Genomic DNA, 20416 nt, shown 5'->3' on the forward strand with positions numbered 1-20416 from the left:
GTAAAGTGGAGATCAGAGGGCCGATCCCTCAATGTTCTGATACTGAGTAGCAATGTGGTGAGAGTTTCTTCCAAGGTTTCAGAAAGACCTGCAAACTGCTGTCACCTAAATCTGTGAACAGAATGTGGTCAGCAAGAGCCTTTCTAAGAGGCAAATAATGAGGTGTAATGTTGCAGTATTTATGTACTTTTCCCAGCTCTCAATGAATGGACTTGCCAATAGCCACTGAGCTTCAGCCTTTCCTTCACAGGTGAGAACATAAGAACATAAGAAATAGGAGCAGGAGTAGGCCATTTGGCCCCTTGAGCCTGCTCCGCCTGAGATACCTGAGCTGCATGAATCTTGTACTCCTGCAGTAAAAGTCAAAAGCCGGTGTTAAAAACTCTCTTAAAGCTCTCTCAACAAGCAGTTAATGGCTTGAATGAGGTCGCCCACCTCTGCTGATCAGGTCTGCGTCATGCCTTCAAAGTCGCCGGAGTTAAATGCGGGATGACAGCGAGTTCCCGACACGCTCGCAATTTCCAGGATGTTTCCTGCTGACCAACCCCGCACGTTTGGCAATGGAAAAATTCCAGCCTGCTTCTCTTCGCACAGATACTGCCTGACCTGCTGAGTATTTCCAGCATTTTCTGTTTTAGTTCAGATTTCCAGCATCCATAGTATTTTGCTTCTGTGTCAGAATCTGTACTGTGCTCACTACAAAAAACAACTGGAAGGGATCTTTTTAACAGTTAATCATTCAATGATGAGCAGGGATACACAAAATAGGAGGATTCAATCACAGAAATAAGTTTAAACCTCCATAATGCCATCAGAAAGTGACAAACCATGCCTGAAACATAATCTGAATTGTGCTAATGAAGCAGTGAATCATTAAATGCCCCAATTTTAGGCATTTTAGTGTTCCAATGAGTTTCTGGTTTCCTACAGCTGTCTACCAACATCACCTCGTTGCACAAAAAGTCATAGAGCAATAGTCATTGAGCAATTCCTTTGATGCCTTTTAAAGCAATGTACGCGTCATCTGGGTAAAATCTAAATTACATTTATTTAACACTAATTTACGATTGCGTTTAAGTGAAAACAATTTACTCATTCATAATTCATGCTAAACTCAACTTCATGAGGAACTCCTAAAGTGCAATCTGTTTATTTTCACTCAATTCATCAATAGCTTGCAGCTTGATCTGCAGTGCTTTATAACTGCACACATTAATGATTTTTTACTTGACGTACAGATTATTGACAGTAAATTAGGCTTCAGCAAACCAGACATTTGGTGCAACAAAGGTAATAAAGGAAATAAATAATATGACTGCCATCTTCTGGTATTAACCATGTGATAGTGAAGTGATGGGTAATGTAACAAATTGTATGAATTGCAGAGTTTCAAATTCTGAATCCAAAAAAAAGTTGGGTTTTGTTTTCTCCCAATTTTCTGTCCTCTTCGCTTGACGACATTGACTCATGCTGAGGAATAGTTCCACAGGCACAGACAACCACTAATAACTCGATTCTTCATATTTTTAACTGAGAAAGCACAGTGAAGTGGCAAGGACCATATAACAGAACACCATCAAAGTTGGAAACAAATAAGAAATGAAGTGAATCAGGTCCTAGTGATTGGGAGACACCAAGCTTGGGTTTTAATGTCCGGTAGATTGTAAAAACTGGGAACATTTGAGGAAGGCAGGAGTTGTACAGTTCTGTGGCCTTGGGTTGAATGAAGTAGAATACACAACTGCAATGAGCCTTGAGTTAAACACAATGAGGATACCAGGAGAAAAGAGACAGTGTGCAGGACAGGATATTTACATTTTACAGAAAACAAGGGAGGAACGTTTGTAGTATATATCAGTAAAGAAAAAAATGTCACGAAAGGTTACAGTACAAAAAGAGAGAGGTTGGATACTAGAGAAGACAGACAGATTGCACATGCATCAACAGACATATTCTTGCCCTCTGCCTCTTGTCCCCAGAGTGCAAGAGAGTGGTTAGCAGAATCTCTCAGATAAGGAAGCAATATTCCAGACTTGAATGTTCTCAGACTTTCTGGAAAGTATTGAGGGAAAGGAAGCTTCCCTACAAAATAACTAATATTAAAATCAAAAGTAATTAATTCATTTGAGACACGTTCATGTAATTAGGCTTTATAAAACTGTAAGTCTTTGGCATAAAAAAGGAAAAACAAATTTCTTGGAGACAGATTCATCAAAGGAGATGTGGGTGCACAACATGAAGTCAGAGGAGACACAAACATCATCGGATGTGGAGGGGAGTAGACAAAGCGATAAGGTGGTAGTGCTGATTCAATGGGAAAAATGTTAAGAAACTATCCCTTTGAAGAACTGAAAAAAACAAGTTTTTCACTGCTCCAAGGTTACAGAGAAAGTCAGGATATCAAGATTCCGCCAGGATGTGTGAGCCTTAAAACAGGGAGTCTCAGCAGGCTGCTTGATCATGGAGTAATCACATTTAAACCTCATCCTTACTCACCCGACCGCTACACACATGCACTCTTCAGCAGGGGTCAATAGATGACAATCATAAGTGGGAACCCTGGCATTGGAGCACTGAGGCTAATTGTAGCACCCTTACCTCTGTCCGAGATGAGACCAACTAACTGAGCACAGAATGAAGACTGAGCCTGGGACCCTCCAAGACTGTAGGGCTCAGTACCACATTGTTCAGTGCATTTACACAATAAGCCATCAGGGATTTTTTTCTGCCTTTCAAATGAATTGTCCTCAAGAAGGTAGTGTAACTTGCTTGCATTTGAGTAACAGAAAAGGATAAACCAGGACATGTGACAGAACACTTATATGTTTTAAGTCACAATGTGATGAAATACTGACCATATTCATATTAGCAACGCACAATGGAAGAAAAGATTACAAATCAGCTCTCAGCTACTAAGACAATTCAGGGTAGTATTGTTGAGATAGCCTCTTTAACTGAAGGTAATTAAATAATGTAATTAAAGGCTTGATGGAATAATAATTATGGATGTCTTCTTGCTTATTAAATAGTCACTGAATCAAAAGGGGCCAATTTAACCTAACTCAGCAGATGGGAAACCCACAGAATCGGGTGGAACACCGGTTTTACACCCCGCCCAATATTACTCTCCAATGACTTAAACGGAGAGTAAAATCAGGTGGGGTGTAAAATCAGCATTGCACCCAATTCTGTCAGTTTCCGGACAGGTGGATTAGGGTATAATTGCTCCCATAGTCACAGCTGACTACCACTTTAAAACCACATCTTCCTGTTTGGAATACATTTGTCTCTTCCCAGCCATTCCAGCAAATGGAATATCTCACATGATGGGATCCTAACCTGAGGAAGGACATTCTTGCTATTGAGGGAGTGCAGCGAAGGTTCACCAGACTGATTCCCGGGATGGCGGGACTGACCTATCAAGAAAGACTGGATCAACTGGGCTTGTATTCACTGGAGTTCAGAAGAATAAGAGGGGACCTCATAGAAACGTTTAAAATTCTGACGGGGTTAGACAGGTTAGATGCAGGAAGAATGTTACCAATGTTGGGGAAGTCCAGAACCAGGGGACACAGTCTAAGGATAAGGGGTAAGCCATTTAGGACCGAGATGAGGAGAAACTTCTTCACCCAGAGAGTGGTGAACCTGTGGAATTCTCTACCACAGAAAGTTGTTGAGGTCAATTCACTAAATATATTCAAAAAGGAGTTAGATGAAGTCCTTACTACTAGGGGGATCAAGGGGTATGGCGAGAAAGCAGGAAGGGGGTACTGAAGTTGCATGTTCAGCCATGAACTCATTGAAAGGTGGTGCAGACTAGAAGGACCGAATGGCCTACTCCTGCACCTATTTTCTATGTTTCTATGTCTATAATGCATCTCAATAGGAAGGAAAACTAATGCCATCCTGCCCAGCTATAAATTCATCTTGTGTCAACCAATCATAGAGCTATCCTGTTGCATCCACAAACAGGTTCATAGGCCAGAATACCACACTATCTATCTGACAACATCATTCTTGAGGAGGCAGATGAATCTTGTCTTTTACTTTTATGCTCTGTCATTTTTCACCCTAATCTTTTCCCCCACTTTACTTCCTGAAGGCACAAACTCATTCTGAGGATCAATTCCACCAGCGGTGACAGCAATTACGGTACAACACCTAACTGTCCACTCTTCATGTTTGTGCTTTGGCAATGAATGTTGGCAAGCTCTTCACCTATTGGGGGAAGGAAGGAGAAGGTATCACAGTTGAGCCCAACCCCCTTCTTACCTACTTCTATACTTTCCAACTTTCCAGCAGAAATCATTAGATAGCAATCAGAAACAGGAGCTCTGGCTAATTGTACCCTCTCTAGCTAAGCAGGCTTGAGGCCAGTTTTAGTACTCCTAACATTGTCCTAGTTGTAACGTACTTGCTTTATGGGTTCTTTGCTTAAGAATTCATAGCAACACATTGGTATTAAGAAATAAAAACAGAAAATGTTGGAAATTTCAGCCAGACAGGCAGCATCCCTAACCCTAACCCTAACGGTTGACGTGGTGTACATGGACTTCCAAAAGGCATTTGATACAATGGCATATAATAGATTTGTCAGCAAAGTTGAAGCCCATGAAATAAAAGGGATAGTGGCAGCATGGATATGAAATTGGCTAAGTGACAGGAAACAGAAGGTAGTGGAGAATGGTTGATTTTCAGACTGGAGGAAGGTATACAGTGGTGTTCCCCAGGGGTTGTTACTAGGACCACTACTGGGGTGTACAGGGCACAATTTCAAAATTTGCAGGTGACATAAAACTTGGAAGTATAGTGAACACTGAGGACGATAGTGATAGACTTCAAGAAAACATAGACAGGCTGGTAAAATGGGCGGACACATGGCAGATGAAATTTAACATGGAAAAATGCTAAGTGATAAATTTTGGTAAGAAGAACAGGGAGAGGCAATATAAACTAAAGGATACAATTCTAAAGAGAGTGCATGAACAGAGAGACCTAGGGGTATATGTGAACAAATCGTTGAGAAAGTGTTAATAAAAGCATATGGGATCCTGGGCTTCATAAATAGAGACATGGGGGAAAAATTTGTGTGCTTTGCGCCACATGTTAGCACCAGGGGATGGCACTGAAATGCCGTTGACAACTGTAACAACAGCTAATGCTGGTTCCAGTGCCACACGCCATGCCAGTAGTGCTGCCTGTAAACCCTAGCACCAGGGAGCTTGCCAAGATGGAGATCATGACATCAGTGATTGTGCAACGCTCACTGGACGCCCAATCTCCAACATTGCCTTTAGCCACTGAACAGCAGCACAGAACAACGACAGAGAGGGCTGGCATCTACAAGCAGAAAGCTGGCTGCAGCAGTGATATTTAAAGGCACCATCCGCAATCAGCTGTATCTGACAGGGTTTTGCAGTTTCAGTGCCCGTTTTCTACTTCCTGCAATGGAAACAGCTCTCTTCAGTTATTTCAAGTTTTTTGGTTGACCGGGAGTGTTCATTCAAGTGCACTCATTATTTCTTAAAGGCTTCTAATCACAAAACCTCCTCACAGTCATGGGGATTGTGGGATTACCTCAGGAGGAGGACGAGGCAGAGGAGGAGGAGAAAGAGGAGGGAGGATGAAGGCAGCAAGATAGTCAGCCTTCTGGACGGACTTTCCGTGACCGGCTCATCAGACTCCAATTCACGTGAATGAAACCCCAGATCCCTGTAATTCACCACATCCCCATCATACCACCCCTGTCTTATTGCATATCACATTATTCTCCTGGGTGCAAAGGTGAAATGAGAGAGACCACAAAAGATTCCAAACATCATTATGAAATGTGTCTATAAACATATCACACATATGACATGAATTCTAATAATGAATGATCCTTGTGCCTGCCTTGGTTGAATAGCTGTTATTGTGTGCAAGGTGTGAGATGTGGGTGTAAGTGTTGCTAGGTGGATGAGTGCTGGGGGTGTGGTGCATTGAGTAGCGCGTGAAGCTTGTGGTACAGATGGTGGTATGTAGCATTTGTTGAAGTCTTCACTCACCCTGACCATCCATGTGAGGTTGTTAAACTTCCTCCTCCATTGGGTGTGGGACCTGGAGACCACAGTGTTGCCTGTGATGTGGTGTGCCACCCTCCTCCACATAGTCTGGCAGATTTGTGGCGAGGGCCTCCTGCTAGTTGGTACACGACCGCCCGCCTTCTTTCCACCGCTAAAATCAATGCCTCCAAAGCTTCCTCGGAACACTTCCAGGCGCTCTCTCTATGGCAGCGATCTGCAACATTTGTAAATAAGTGCTCCTTCTCCTTGTTCTTTTTATGGTTATTGAAGCAGCTGCACATCCAACAATGTTGAGATTGAGGAGCTGCAGCATCAATGAACCTCCCCTTTAAACAGTGAAAAAAGCCTATGGCAATAATGTCTTACGTTTAGATTACACCCAATATTGGTCCATCTTTTCAGTGTAACGCCAATGAGCTTGGGTTTTTAAACTAGATTTATGAATACAATCATTTTAATGCAATCTAGACTATTTTCACATGGTGCTACTTAACCATTATTAGTCTAACCACTGCCCATTCCATGGCTATAACGAATTTTTAGCACTTACAAAAGCAAAGAAGTTATGATGAAACTTTATAAAACATTGGTTCGGCCTCAACTGGAATATTGAGTTCAGTTCTGGGCATCGCTCATTAGGAACAATGTGAAGGCCTTAGAGAGGGTGCAGAAAACATTTACGAGAATTATTTCAGTGATGAGGGACTTCCGTTACATGGATAGACTGGAGAAGCTGGGTTGTTCTGCTTAGAGCAGAGAAAGTTGAGAGCAGATTTGATGGAGGTGTTCAAAATCCTGATGGCTCTAGACAGAGTGGATAGAGAGAAACTGTTCCCATTGAGAAGGGTTGAGAACCAGAGGACACAGATTTAAGGTGATTAGCAAAAGAACCAACGGCGACATGAGAAAAAGCGTTTTTTACGCAGTGAATGGTTATGATCTGGAATACACTGTCTGAAAGGGTGTTGGAGGCAGGCTGAATCAGTGCTTTCAAAAGGGAATTGGTTAAGTACCTCAAAAGGAAAAGAATTTCAGGGCTACGGGGAAAGGGCGTGGGAGTGGGACGAGCTGAAGTGCTCTTACAGAGCGCCTGCACGGGCTTGTCAGACCATATGGCCTCCTTCTGTGCTGTAACCATTCTATGATTCTATAACAAAATCCATGATAGTTAATAGTTACAGCAGTGGCTAGATGCATTGTAATGTCATCAGGTTTAGTAACTAGGACTAATGCAAAATAACATGTGGATCAGCAACAATGATAGTTTCATAGCAGGCATGGAGAACTAAACACTAAGAGGTGAACCAGCATTAACTTATTTAGAAGGGTGATAAATATTAGCAATTGTCTAGATCTTTGATTACTATCACTTTGTCTTATTGTTAAGAAGTCCCAACTGAAAGATTCAGCCTGTGTGCCATTTGGTTAGAAAATGTGGATTTTTTAAACCATTTGACTATCTTGTATTATTTAGTATCCTTCTGGTGTTACAAAGATAAGAAGTCATCTCATTGAATTCTCCTTGAGATGGCAGTGTTAAAAATAATCTATGCAGCTGGACAAACATCTGTTGACTTAATTTATCGGTACAGTTCCCTGTAAATGTTGCCAAACATTTTTTCTGATTTATATTTAAGAGCAATTATTCCTCATACCATCTGTGATGAAAATATTCACATTGTTAAAGGTTAATTTAAGAATGTGAGATTTGTATGCATACATCACTGAAGTTTGTCTTTGGCACTTCATTGCCAATCATAAAAACATAGAAACATAGAAAATAGGTGCAGGAGTAGGCCATTCGGCCCTTCGAGCCTGCACCGCCATTCAATAAGATCATGGCTGATCATTCCTTCAGTACCCCTTTCCTGCTTTCATAAAGCTAGAATCCAGGGTTGCAGAATAGAGGCATGTTCGTGAATTGAACACTCATTGCAAAAACTTAAATATGTTCCTTATAGGTAGCAATTTGAAAGTATTATTAATTTGCGCACATAATTAGTTTTATAAGACATCTTCCACTGTTTCTTTCGCAGGATCTTTTTTAAAACCTGAGAAACTTGGATAATGGCCTAAGATTTATATTGGATGATGGCACCAAAGAGGAAATAGGATAAATAGAGCAGTGCTGCTTTGTTGACATCACATTTGACGATTGTAGGAGGAAAGGAAGAATGAGGCAGACATGGACCTCTGTGGTGTAAGTACAAAAATGGCACATTCTTGAATTAATCTTTAAAGACATGAATATCTTCATAAAGATGGCAAGAGGAATAACTGCGCTTAAATATACATCAGAAAAGATTTGGCAGTGAGGAACTGCTCATGTAAATTAAGTCAACAGATGTTTGTTTAGCTGTGTAGATGTTTTTGAAGAATATCTGAAGGATAACTCAATGAGATATTGGCCCTGAAATTCCGTTTGACCTCTTCCCGCGGGGAAAAAAAAGCAAAAAGATATGCACTTACCTGCTGCTGCTGCGACTGTCTGAACTTCAGAGCCTGAGGCCCAGAGGTGACAGCTCGTGCACATGAGAACGTGCGCAGGCCGGGATCTAGTGACAGCAGCCAATCAGGTACAGTATAGTTTCTCATTCATAACAATAGGAGTCCCGTAAGTATGGAACTCCTATTGCTATGAATGAGAACCCTCCCCCCCAAACACTTAAAAACCAATAAAAAATAGAAACTAAAGTACACAATTAACATGCATTTAAATTAAAGTTGTTATAAAAAAGTACAGTTTTCCAACTTAAAAAATCTTTTTTATTAACACTTAAAATAAACTTACCATAGTGGGGAGTGTTTTTAAACATAAAAAGTGCTTTTATAACTTTATTTTTTATTTGTATGTGTATTTTTAACCACTTGCGCCTGTAAAAGTAGGCTATACGCCTGCTTTTTCAGGTGCAGGATTTTAAAGGACATTTGCAGGGCAAGATATTCGTAAATATCGGAAATTTTACCCTGCAAGTGTCCTAGCTCCCGAGATGCGGCCATCTGTCAAGACCAAAAACTTGACAGATCGGAAATGTCGGTTTCCAGCGCATGCGCATTGCGCACTGGAAACCGGCTTATCCGATGCCTTCCCGGGTCTGTAGGAACTTCTTACGGATCTGGAACATTGGAATTTCAGGGCCATTATCTTATCTGTGTAACCTAGCGTTAGCAGGGGTGGGGGAAGAATTAACGTGGTTGGATTGTGCAGTGACATCATAAATGCATTCAAAAGCGATGTGTTTATCATTTTATTACATGGAGACCTGAGCAATTCCTTCCCCTCCCTGCCAACGAAGAAGAATTAAATAACATAAGACAGTCAAAATGGTTTTAAAAGTTCCACTTTTTTTTTATCTGTGTCATACAGACTGAATCTACTAAGGTGTTTTAACAGTACAGGTTAATCTAGCTACAAGATTCCAGTTTAAAAAAAAAAGTGTTTTCAAGGAATGAAGCTCATATCTAATCACTGCATTGACAATGAGAACCGCATTTAAAATTTACTATGTTGCAATAATGACTAAGAACATAAAGAACAGAAGAAATAGGAGCAGGAGTAGGCCATCTGGCCCCTCGAGCCTGCTCCGTGGTTCAATACGATCATGGCTGATCTGATCTTGACCTCAACTCCACTTCCCTGCCCTCTCCCCGTAATCCTTGACTCCCTTCAAAAATCTGTCTATCTCCACCTTAAAATTATTCAATGACTCAGCCTCCACAGCTCTCTAGGGTAGAGAGTTCCTAAGATTCACGACCCTCTGAGAGAAGAAATTCTTTCTCATTTCCATTTTAAATGGGCGATCCCTTATTCTGAGACTATGCCCCCTAGTTCTAGATTCCCCCATGAGAGGAAAGATCCTCTCTATATCCAACCTGTCAAGCCCCCTCGGAATCTTATACGTTTCAATAAGATTACCTCTCATTCTTCTAAACTCCAATGAGTATAGACCCAACCTGCTCAACCTTTCTTCAAATGACAATTCCTTCATCTCAGGAATCAACCTCGTGAACTTTCTCTGAACTGCCTTCAATGCAAGTATATCCCTCCTTAAATAAGGAGACCAATACTTTGCGCAGTGCTCCAGGTGTGATCTCACCAAAACCCTGGACAGTTGCAGTAGGACTTCCTTAGTTTTATACTCCATCCCCCTTGCAATAAAGGGCAACATTCTATTTACTTTCCTAATTATTTGCTGTACCTGCACGCTTACTTTTTGAGTTTCATGTACAAGGACCCCCAGATCCCTCTGTACTGCAGGATTTTGTAATGTCTCCCCATTTAAATAATAATTTGCTTATTTATTTTTCCTACCAAAGTGGATAACCTCACATTTTTCCACTGCCATCTACCAAATTTTTGCCCACCCACTTAGCCTATCTCTATCCCTTTGCAGATTCCTTGCATCCTCCTCACAACTTGCTTTCCCACCTATCTTTGTATCATCAGCAATTTTGGTTACATTACACTCGGTCTTCTGCCTGCAGAGTTACATTACTATCAATATGCAATATAATTCCCAAAGCAACACGGTCTTGCCCTGAAGAGCAATTAAAAAAAAATTACAAAAATGTATGTACTGTATTTTAGTCGACCAACTTGTTGGATACATCTTGCCAAACGTCCTACACGTTAGCTATGCCTCAAATATTCTATTCCATGATAAAGATGGCAGTTGATGTTCAAATGGAATGCTACTTTGATTGCAGTTAAAATGTGAACCTTTTAACCAAAGATGCTTAAATAGGTGTGAATACAAGCCTGCGCGTGTGAGTTTGAGGAGTGAAATTTTGAAAGGTTGTGACTACTGCATCACTGATGATTTTCTTAGCTGTGGTGAGCAGTGATACTGCTGTGTGGAAACCTGGGGGCCAAAATTCAGGCCCACCAGAAAGCTGGTGCACTCACCATTTTTGAAGTGCTTTTACCGCCATCTCGGAAGAGGCCGAATCTTGATCGATATTCAGGTCTTTGTCTTTTTTTCCCAAGTGGACCGGAAGTTTGTCAAAATGGGGACGGAAGTGCGGCGGGAAGTGCTGATGAGGCGCGGAAGTGGAGGCGGGACGGCTTCTCCGCCACTGTCACTCAGCAGTGGAGCGGTGGTGACATCATTGTGCGTCTGCACCACCACGTCTCTTCCTTCCATTAAAGGGGAGAGAATCGGTGAATGTATAGGATTGGCCACTGGGCCACCAGGGAGGGTCTCGGCCGGACCAGAAGCCTGGCACCCAAGAGGGGGTGCCAGGCTGCCTGTTGGCGGCCCACCCGAACCCGGGGGCACGATAGTCCGGCCAACATGGATGCCAAAAAAAAATGGTGGCGGCCGCATTGGGCCCTCGCCTTTAATGGCCGCTGTGCAGCCAGGGCTCACAGAGGGAATGAAAAGTGCACCAACAGAAAAAGCTGTCGGGGGCACCGCTTGGCGGGCATTAAAATTTTAGCCCTGAATATCGATGGAGGTGGGGAGTCCCGATGGTGCGCGCACTGATGACGCACTTACGGCCGCTCGGCAGTGGTGGGGTGGATGTGGGGACCACCAGAAACCACCCCCTGCTGAATTTGGCTGGTGGCGGCCGTTTGACCAGAAATTGGCGGCCATTGGATTCCGCCACCTGGCCACCGCATTCCGGCAGTAACGGGCCTTATTGGGACCCTGAATTTTGGTGCCCTGATCTTCTGCTTAGCGATTTCCACTATCACTTTACCACTATCCAGATTTTAATTGTGTTTTTTAAAAATGCTAGCAGTAGTATTCTATTACTAAGATTGGGGTAGGGATCTACAATTAGTACTTCATATTTTGGTTTGCAGACGAGCTCTCGGCCAATATAGATTTACTGTATAGTTTATAATGACAGCCGAGATTTAACAAATAAATCTTTCATAGATTCATAAAATCACAGAACAGTACAGCACAGATGGAGGCCATCCGGCCCATCGAGTCTGCGCCAGCTCTTTTAAAGAGCAATCCAGTAAGTCCCACTCCCCTGCCCTTTCTACAAATCCCTACAATTTTTTTCTCCTTCAAGTATTTATCCAATTCCCCTTTGAAAGCTACTATTGAATCCATTTCCTATCAGGCTGTGCATTCCAGATCGTAACCACTCGTTGAGTTTGTCCTCATGTCTCCTCTGCTTCTTTTGCCAATCACCATAAATCTGTACCCTCTGCTTACTGCTTATTGACCTGACAGTTTCTCTTTATTTACTCTATCTAAATCCTTCATGATTTTAAACACCTCTATCAAATCTTCTCTTAGCCTTCTCTGCTCGAAGGAAAACAGCCCAGTTTCTTCAGGCTATCCACATATCTGTAATCCCTCATCCCTGGAACTATTCTAGTAAATCTCTTCTTAAATATCCTCGGCAATGCCTTCACATCCTTCCTAAAGTGTGATGCCCAGAATTGGACACAATACCCCAGCTGGGGCTGAACTAGTGTTTTATATAGGTTTAGCATAAAGCGCAGAATCCCATATGCTTTGTTGACTGCTTTGTTAACCGGTCCTGCCACCTTCAAAATTTGTGCACCAACACCCCCAGGTCTCTCGGTTCTTGCATCCCCTTTAAAATTGTACCATTTAGCCTGTAAATTTATGTTGTTTTTGTAAAAGTCTGTTGGATTATGTGCTTCCAAATCTTAGGAAAGTCAATGAAATCTTACAGTTTGAGAGAACTGACAGGCCTATATTTCTTTATTATTTAAATGGAGAAAGACTGCAAAGTGCCGCAGTACCGCGGGACCTGGGGGTACTTGTGCATGAAACACAAAAGGATAGTATGCAGGTACAGCACGTGATCAGGAAGACCAATGGTCATAGGCAATCATAGGCAGTCCCTCGGAATCGAGGAAGACTTGCTTCCACTCTTAGCATGAGTTCTTAGGTGGCTGTACAGTCCAATACGAGAACCACAGTCTCTGTCACAGGTGGGACAGATAGTCGTTGAGGGAAAGGGTGGGCAGGGAGCCTGGTTTGCTGCACGCTCCTTCCGCTGCCTGCTTTTGATTTCTGCATGGTCTCAGCGACGATACTCGAGGAGCTCAGTGCCCTCCCGAATGCACTTCCTCCACTTAGGGCGGTCTATGGCCAAGGACTCCCAGGTGTCAGTGGGGATGTCGCACTTTATCAGGGAGGCTTTGAGGGTGTCTTTGTAACGTTTCCTCTGCCCGCCTTTGGCTCGTTTGCCATGGAGGAGTTCCGAGTAGAGCACTTGCTTTGGGAGTTTTGTGTCTGGCATGCGAACTATGTGGCCTGCCCAGCGGAGCTGATCAAGTGTGGTCAGTGCTTCAATGCTGGGGATGTTGGCCTGGACAAGGACGTTAATGTTTGTGTGTTTATCCTCCCAGGGGATTTGCAGGATCTTGCAGAGATAAATCTGGTGGCATTTCTCCAGCGACTTGAGGTGTCTACTATACATGGTCCACTACTCTGAGTCATATAGGTGGGCGGGTATTACTACGGCCCTGTAGACCATGAGCTTGGTGACAGTTTTGAGGGCCTGGTCTTCAAACACTCTTTTCCTAATGCGGCCGAAGGCTGCACTGGCGCACTGGATCTCGTCGTCAATGCCTGCTCTTGTTGATAGGAGGCTCCCGAGATAGGGGAAGTGGTCCACGTTATCCAGGGCCACGCCGCGAATCTTGATATCTGGGAGGCAGTGCTGTGCGGCGAGGACAGGCTGGTGGAGGACTTTTGTCTTACTAATGTTTAGCGTAACGCCCATGCTTTCATACGCCTCGGTAAATACATTGACCATGTCCTGGAGTTCAGCCTCTGTGTGTGCACAGACCTTGCACACACAGAGGCTGAACTCCAGAACATTTATCTTGGCCTTTATTGCAATGGGGATGGAGTATAAAAGCAGGGAAGTCTCGCTACAGCTATATAAGGTATTGGTGAGGCCACACCTGGAATACTGCGTGCAGTTTTGGTTTCAATATTTACGAAAGGATATACTTGCGTTGGAGGCAGTTCAGAGAAGGTTCACTAGGTTGATTCCGGGGATGAGGGGGTTGACTTTATGAGGAAAGGTTGAATAGGTTGGGCCTCTACTCATTGGAATTCAGAAGAATGAGAGGTGATCTTATCGAAAGGTATAAGATTATGAGGGGGCTTGACAAGGTGGATGCAGAGAGGATGTTTCCACTGATGGGAGGGACTAGAACTAGAGGGCATGATTCTTAGAATAAGGGGTCCCCCATTTAAAACAGAGATGAGAAGAAATTTCTTCTCTCAGTGGGTTGTATATCTGTGGAATTTGCTGCCTGAGAGAGCTGTGAAAGCTGGGATATTGAATAAATTTAAGACAGAAATAGACAGTTTCTTAAACGATAAAGGGATAAGGGGTTATGGAGAGCGGTCAGGGAAGTGGAGCTGAGTCCATGATCAGATCAGCCATGATCTTATTGAATGGCGGAGCAGGCTCGAGGGGCCATATGGCCTACTCCTGTTCCTATTTCTTATGTTCTTATGTCCTAATAGTTTCAGCAGTTTCATTGTGCCTTTTGTTACAGAGATGAGGAAATAGATTTGACCTGTATTTTATTTTAAGTACACTGCGGTGATACCCAGCGTATTTTTAAAATTGCGAAGCCAGGAAGGAGGGTCGAGGTCCAAGGTGCAGGGCACCATCGAAGTTAAAGAATAAGAGAGGACATGAAACAAATAAAGTAGTCGTAGTTGAGTGATGCAAAACATGGGATTAAAAAGGCTGTAGTTTGTTGGTGGAAAGAAAAACTGAGGAGGTAAGGAGTCCCAGTAATTTTAGAAAGAATTAATTGGAATAGGAGATGGTGCAATGAGCTTTTAGTTAGCACAGTGAAGATACAGAGAGGAGGAGGAGCATGTAGGATAGTGCATTTGGAGCTTTGAAGCAAGAGAAGCAAGCCCTTAGAAGCACTGACCATAGTAACAGCAATATAATAAAGGGTCAGAGATTGGTGTCCAGAGGTGTGAATCGCAGTAATTTCCCCTCCACAGCAGGGAATTATACTGAAAAATTAATTGAAGCAATTAGAAACAATCTTATGGGTATGCAAGTATACATATTCACTCTTCGAAAACAATTGTAATAAATTTGCAAGACTCCTGGCTTTATCTAACTGACCAATCCTGCTTGTATATCTAACTATAATGTAATAAAATAGTCCAGTAAGCAAACGTGCTATACATATTTCTGTGTCACATTTCCATCTTTGTATATTTGTAAAACAGCGATACATTACAACTGAACAGTAGGGAATTGATCAAGCGACTACTAATAATGATGTATGAAAACTACAATTCAAAATCCAGCTGTGGGAAAGAATAAGAACCACTGAAATTGCACAGCTTGTCAGTGACCTCAGATAAAAACAAATTAACAGAAAACAGAAAATGAGGGCCCTGAAATCCCAGCCTCCCTGGGTCTGCACGGAGTGTGTACGGACCCGGAAAGATATCGCAAAAGCCGATTTTCGGCGCATGATGCGCATGTCCGAAAACCAGCTTTTCCGATCTGTCAAGTTTTATCTCGGCAGCCAGGACATTCGTATGGGCAAGACTGCGGTATTTGCCCATCTCTTGCCCAGCGAATGTCCTTAAAATTCTTGCACCTGGTAAAAGTAGGTACATAGTCTACTTTTACCAGCGTAAGAGTTTTAAAACATACAAAAACATATAAAAATAACATTTAAAAAACAGATTTTAATGTTAAAAACCCTGCCCGCTACGGTAAGTTTGTTTTAAACCCTAATAAAAAAACTTTAAAAAATTGGAAAAATCTTTTTTTTTCTAAGACATTTATTAACTTTAATTTAAATTAATGTTAAATACGTAATTTTTTTTTATTTTTACATGGTGTTTTGGTGTTAGGGGGGTGTTTCTCAATCATAATAAAGAGAACTCCTACTTACGGAGTTCCCATTATTATGAATAAGAAAATACTTTACCTAGATTGGCTGCCCAGTGCCATGTGACTCCAGCTCCAGCTCTACATCTGTCCAGACATGCATGCGTTCCAACAGGGAGAGGAGGCCTCAGGGCCGGGATCTCTGGTGGGTGCAGCAGCAAAAGGTAAGTGCGCATCTATTTTCTAGAATTGAGTCGAACGCCCGCGGGAATAAGAAACCGGGATATCAGGGCCAAGGTTTCTGATGTAAGAAAAAGATATAGGGGCTGAAATTGGTCGACATACCGCCCCCTACCGTGCGCGTACTACTGACGTACCACCCAGGGGGCACACCTGTGGGAGACCCAAGGGTCACCTGCACACCCTGGGCAAGCAGGTATAAAAGGCAGTCTACCATGCTGCCTCCTCACTCTGGAGTTACAATAAAGAGACCAAGGTCACAACAGTTTGAGCTTAAGATATACAGTCTTGTGGAATTATTCTAAACGTAACATCTGCAGTACTGCATTACATATCGCAGACAGACAATACATATATGCATTGCGTTACATGTTCCCAACATTGCAGTACATCACATAAGGCCAACATTATAATGCAATAAATTGACATTACATTACATCAGGCCAACATTACAGTTACAGTTATATTACATGACATGAGAGGACCGCAACACAGACTGGATTGTATTCAACTCACCATCCTGTGTGAGTGGGTCAGTTCCAATGCCGGTGGTGGCACGTTTGTTATCCCCAACCAGGGACAGGGCACGGATCTTGATTTCAGTCAGGGGCTCTTGGGTTGTGGGTTCTCCCCCCATACGCCACTATTGTAGATGTCTTCTTCTCCAGAAAGTAAAGTAAATCAAAGTAAAAATCTTCAATCCATTTAATATCACACACACACACACACACACACACACACACACACACAGAAAAAAAGCATTGTGTTGATCCTCTTGTCATTGCCTGAAAAGCACGAATACATCGCCATAACCTTAAGATAAATAACATCATCCATGTGATACTGAACCTACATTTACATGGTACATAACACATGGGGAAGAGGGGGGATTGCATAAATAAAATCATTACTTACTCTTGCTACCCTCACCATCTCTTACGGCAGCTTTCCCCAGTGCATACCATCGTACTTTTAGAGGACACAGCCTCCCGATCTCGTTCCATATCCTGTTGTACTCCTTGGGTGAGGGGGGGGCGCTTTCCACGACCACTGTTGGTTAGCTCAGAGTACCTCACCGTTATGTGCTCCAGGAGGGCGCAAGTAACTCCATCTCATCGAAGGCAGGTGCCCCTAACCACCCCTCCTTCTCGATGTTCCGTGGGTGACCCCTGACCCCCGAAATCGTGAGTAAAACGCTTGTGTAAAAAAAACGGGAAAAAAATATTTGCGTATGCGCAATTCCGTGCCACACCGCCCATCGAACAGAATGTCTATCTCGATCGACTACGAGGATACATATCGCCCAATGCAGACCGCTGACATAATGCTGAAATTTTTTTTAACAATTTTGTCCTCTTCGGTCTCAGCGGAATGCCGACGGTGTAAAACGACATACCGCTGGCATACCACTGAGAAATGGGCGGACCTTACCCATCAAAACAATTTCAGCCTCATAAAATGAAATCATTCACAATATCATCAAACTTGCCTACACAGTTGACTTTTGAGTATTAAAAAGGTCGAAATAGACCTCTGCCCTTAATGGGGTGCACCCACTGATTTTTAAGTGCTCCGTCTTTCCCAATGCATGGGATGGACAATCCGGGGAAATTCAGCCCTTGGTTTTTTTTTGAGAGGGGTGGATATGGAGTAATCAGCGGGGAGGAAGTGCGGGCGGGTCGGAGCAGTGTTGCACCGAGTCATCAGTGCCATGCTGATGATGTCAGCGCCCGCTGAGGATGTCAGCACGACGCGGACGTGCATCGTCTCGCTGATGCGTCACAATGTCCCTCCCTTCAGTTAAAGGAGAGGTCCACTATAAACTCTGCAGATACTTTAGTGGAAAACACTGGACCGCTAAGGAGGATTTCGGCCAGGCAAATGGCCCAGTACCCAAGAGGGGATGCCGGGCTACCTGTTGGCGGCCCGGCCGAACCCGTGGCCACCATTGTCGGGATGACCTGGCAGGTGGCCAACAATTAAAAAATAAAATGGCAGCTGCGGCAGTGCACCCTCCCCTTTAAGAGTGGACATGCCGCCCTGACACAAGGAGCTTCCCACCCAGGGGTGAACTGTCAGTGGCACTGACTGGCGGCCGCTCCGTTCCCGCAGGGCAATTTCTCATGGGGAAATTTCCCTTGCGGGGCCGTTCGGTAAGGGGTCGACAGGGCAGCAACACATGCGGAGCGGAGCCGTTCACTGCCGGGAAAATCCACAAGGGCAATTTGTGAAATGGTGGCCCCTCCACGCCGATCGAGCGATGAGTTCATACTGACCTGAGACCGCTCTTATAGAAAGGGGCAATTTCTGCCCCAAAATGTTTTAATGAATGTTTTTGCATTGTTTGCAATGTGGTTTGTTGCATAGTAGAATGTAATAAAACAGTACGTGCCACACTCAAATTTCTGTGCCACACTTCCATTTGATATAATTGTACCAATGAACGTAAACAATCCCAAGACAGCAATTAAAGAAGAGCAGGGAGTCAGTCCCCCAGTGTTCTGGCAACATCCCTCCCTCAATCAACACCATCAAAATCAGATTACTGAGTTATTTATCTCATTTGCAGTTTGTGGGATGTGGCTCTTCTGCTTTTGTCTACGTAATGATTACTGCACTTACAAAAGTAATTCATGGGCTGTAAAGCATTTTGAGAATGTGATAAGAAGCTACATAATGCAGGTTATTTCTTTTGTTGGTAGGCTCACTCCTGGTTTAAAAGCTTGGGACTTGCTACTTTTGCAGTTCCCTCTATCTGTGAGCAACATGACAGAAGATTTATCAACAATTTATGAAACATGCCAGAGCTCTTACTGTGTAGAATTGTCTCAATATCTCCACACAGCTACTTGTCTGTGCTACATGGTCATTCCTATCTGCCACAAATATATTTTAATTGCATAGAATTGACTAAAGCTGTGACTTCACTCAAAGACCGACACCAGTCACATTAGCCCCTGACATTGTATTTGTCTTGTGCTATTATGCTTGAAAATGAGAGTGGAGTTTTATGCCGTGTCTTCAATTCTGTTGTGTCACTGTGTGTGTTGACCCATACACCAAGAGAATTTGGTAGAGATGTGTTGTACGATACAAATCTAACAACCATTATGGTCAAAAGGATAGTTCATGTTGAGTTTTAGTTAGATGTTCCCAGTCTATTGCATAATGATGGCTGACTGTGTGACAGGTGACACGAGGCTCACATCAATATCACACAAGTACTAGATTATAAATTACTCCCTTTTAAAAGAAAGTATTATCAGTCACATTATTTTGGATCCATGTCTTTTGAGGTTATGTGCTGTTGCTGGGTGAAGGAATGTTGAAAGATAGCAGGTGAGCGCAAATAGTGAAAAGGTAGGAAACTCTGGAGTTTTATTCACTTACCTTTGGAGATCATAAAACATTTATACAGAACATTCCCTCGGGTGATTAAATGAGTGAGATCCATGATGGCGAGATTGTGCATGGTCTGTGGAAGGAACAGACTAAATGGATCATTTGGCCTTTTGCTATTCCTTGCTCTCATGTACTTTTTCAGTCTAACTCGGGATGAGTCTGCAGAGAAGCCATTACCTATCCTCACATAGCCCTCAGCCCCTGGACAGAAAGCAGCTCAAAATTACAATAGAAAATCTGGGAGAGAAACTCCAAGGGGTATATTTTTCTCTATTTGTTCATGGAAATAATTGACATGAATGTAAGGTAGACTTATATTACATTTAAATAGCATCTTAGTATGTCTTGGAATCGTCATAAAATATTTTACATACAACAGATTAGTTTGAAGGGCAGTGACTGTTGTTATGTAAGCAAACAATGAACCATTTTACATACAGCAAGATCCTAAAAGTAGCAACAGAAAAAAAGAACTTGCATTCACATAGGGCCTTTCACGTTTTTGGGACATTCCAAAGCACTTTACAGCTAGTACATTACTTTTGTAGTGCAGTCACTATTGCTATGGCGGCGAACATGGCAGCCAATTTTGTGCACAACAGGATCCTACAAACAGCAATGAGATGATTGATCAAATAATATGGGTCCGAAATTCAAGTGGGCCAGAAAGCTGGCGCACCGATGAGTTTTTAACTGGTACTCACCGCTGGAACTCTTGGTGCGGTGAGTAGATCCATTTTCAGGACTTTGTCCTACAGGAAATAGATCATAATGGGGATGGGCCTTAGATTCAAGGCCAGGCTGACTGGCTGAAAGTGGATCGGTCGGGCCCTCCACCGCTGTCAATCAACGTGGTGACATCATAGTGTGTGTTAAGTTTTAAA

At 43.0% G+C, this 20416-nt stretch overlaps 1 long non-coding RNA gene across 4 annotated transcripts; it reads right to left on the minus strand.

Moving 5' to 3' along the window:
• Window positions 1-1321: 1321 nt before the first annotated feature.
• LOC139262974 (uncharacterized) lies at window positions 1322-20286 on the minus strand. Of its 4 annotated transcripts, none has more exons than XR_011593011.1 (4): window positions 20237-20286; window positions 19521-19605; window positions 16647-17326; window positions 1322-6276 (listed from the first exon to the last, which is right to left on the minus strand). It is a non-coding gene; the product is annotated as an uncharacterized lncRNA (long non-coding RNA). The 4 variants fall into 4 exon arrangements; XR_011593010.1 differs by lacking the exon at window positions 20237-20286 and having other exon boundaries at window positions 16647-16789; window positions 17046-17326; window positions 19521-19719; XR_011593012.1 differs by lacking the exon at window positions 19521-19605 and having other exon boundaries at window positions 20237-20266.
• Between the last annotated feature and the right edge of the window lie 130 nt (window positions 20287-20416).

Source organism: Pristiophorus japonicus, chromosome 4, assembly GCF_044704955.1.
Source record: "Pristiophorus japonicus isolate sPriJap1 chromosome 4, sPriJap1.hap1, whole genome shotgun sequence".
NCBI classification, from domain to species: domain Eukaryota; kingdom Metazoa; phylum Chordata; class Chondrichthyes; family Pristiophoridae; genus Pristiophorus; species Pristiophorus japonicus.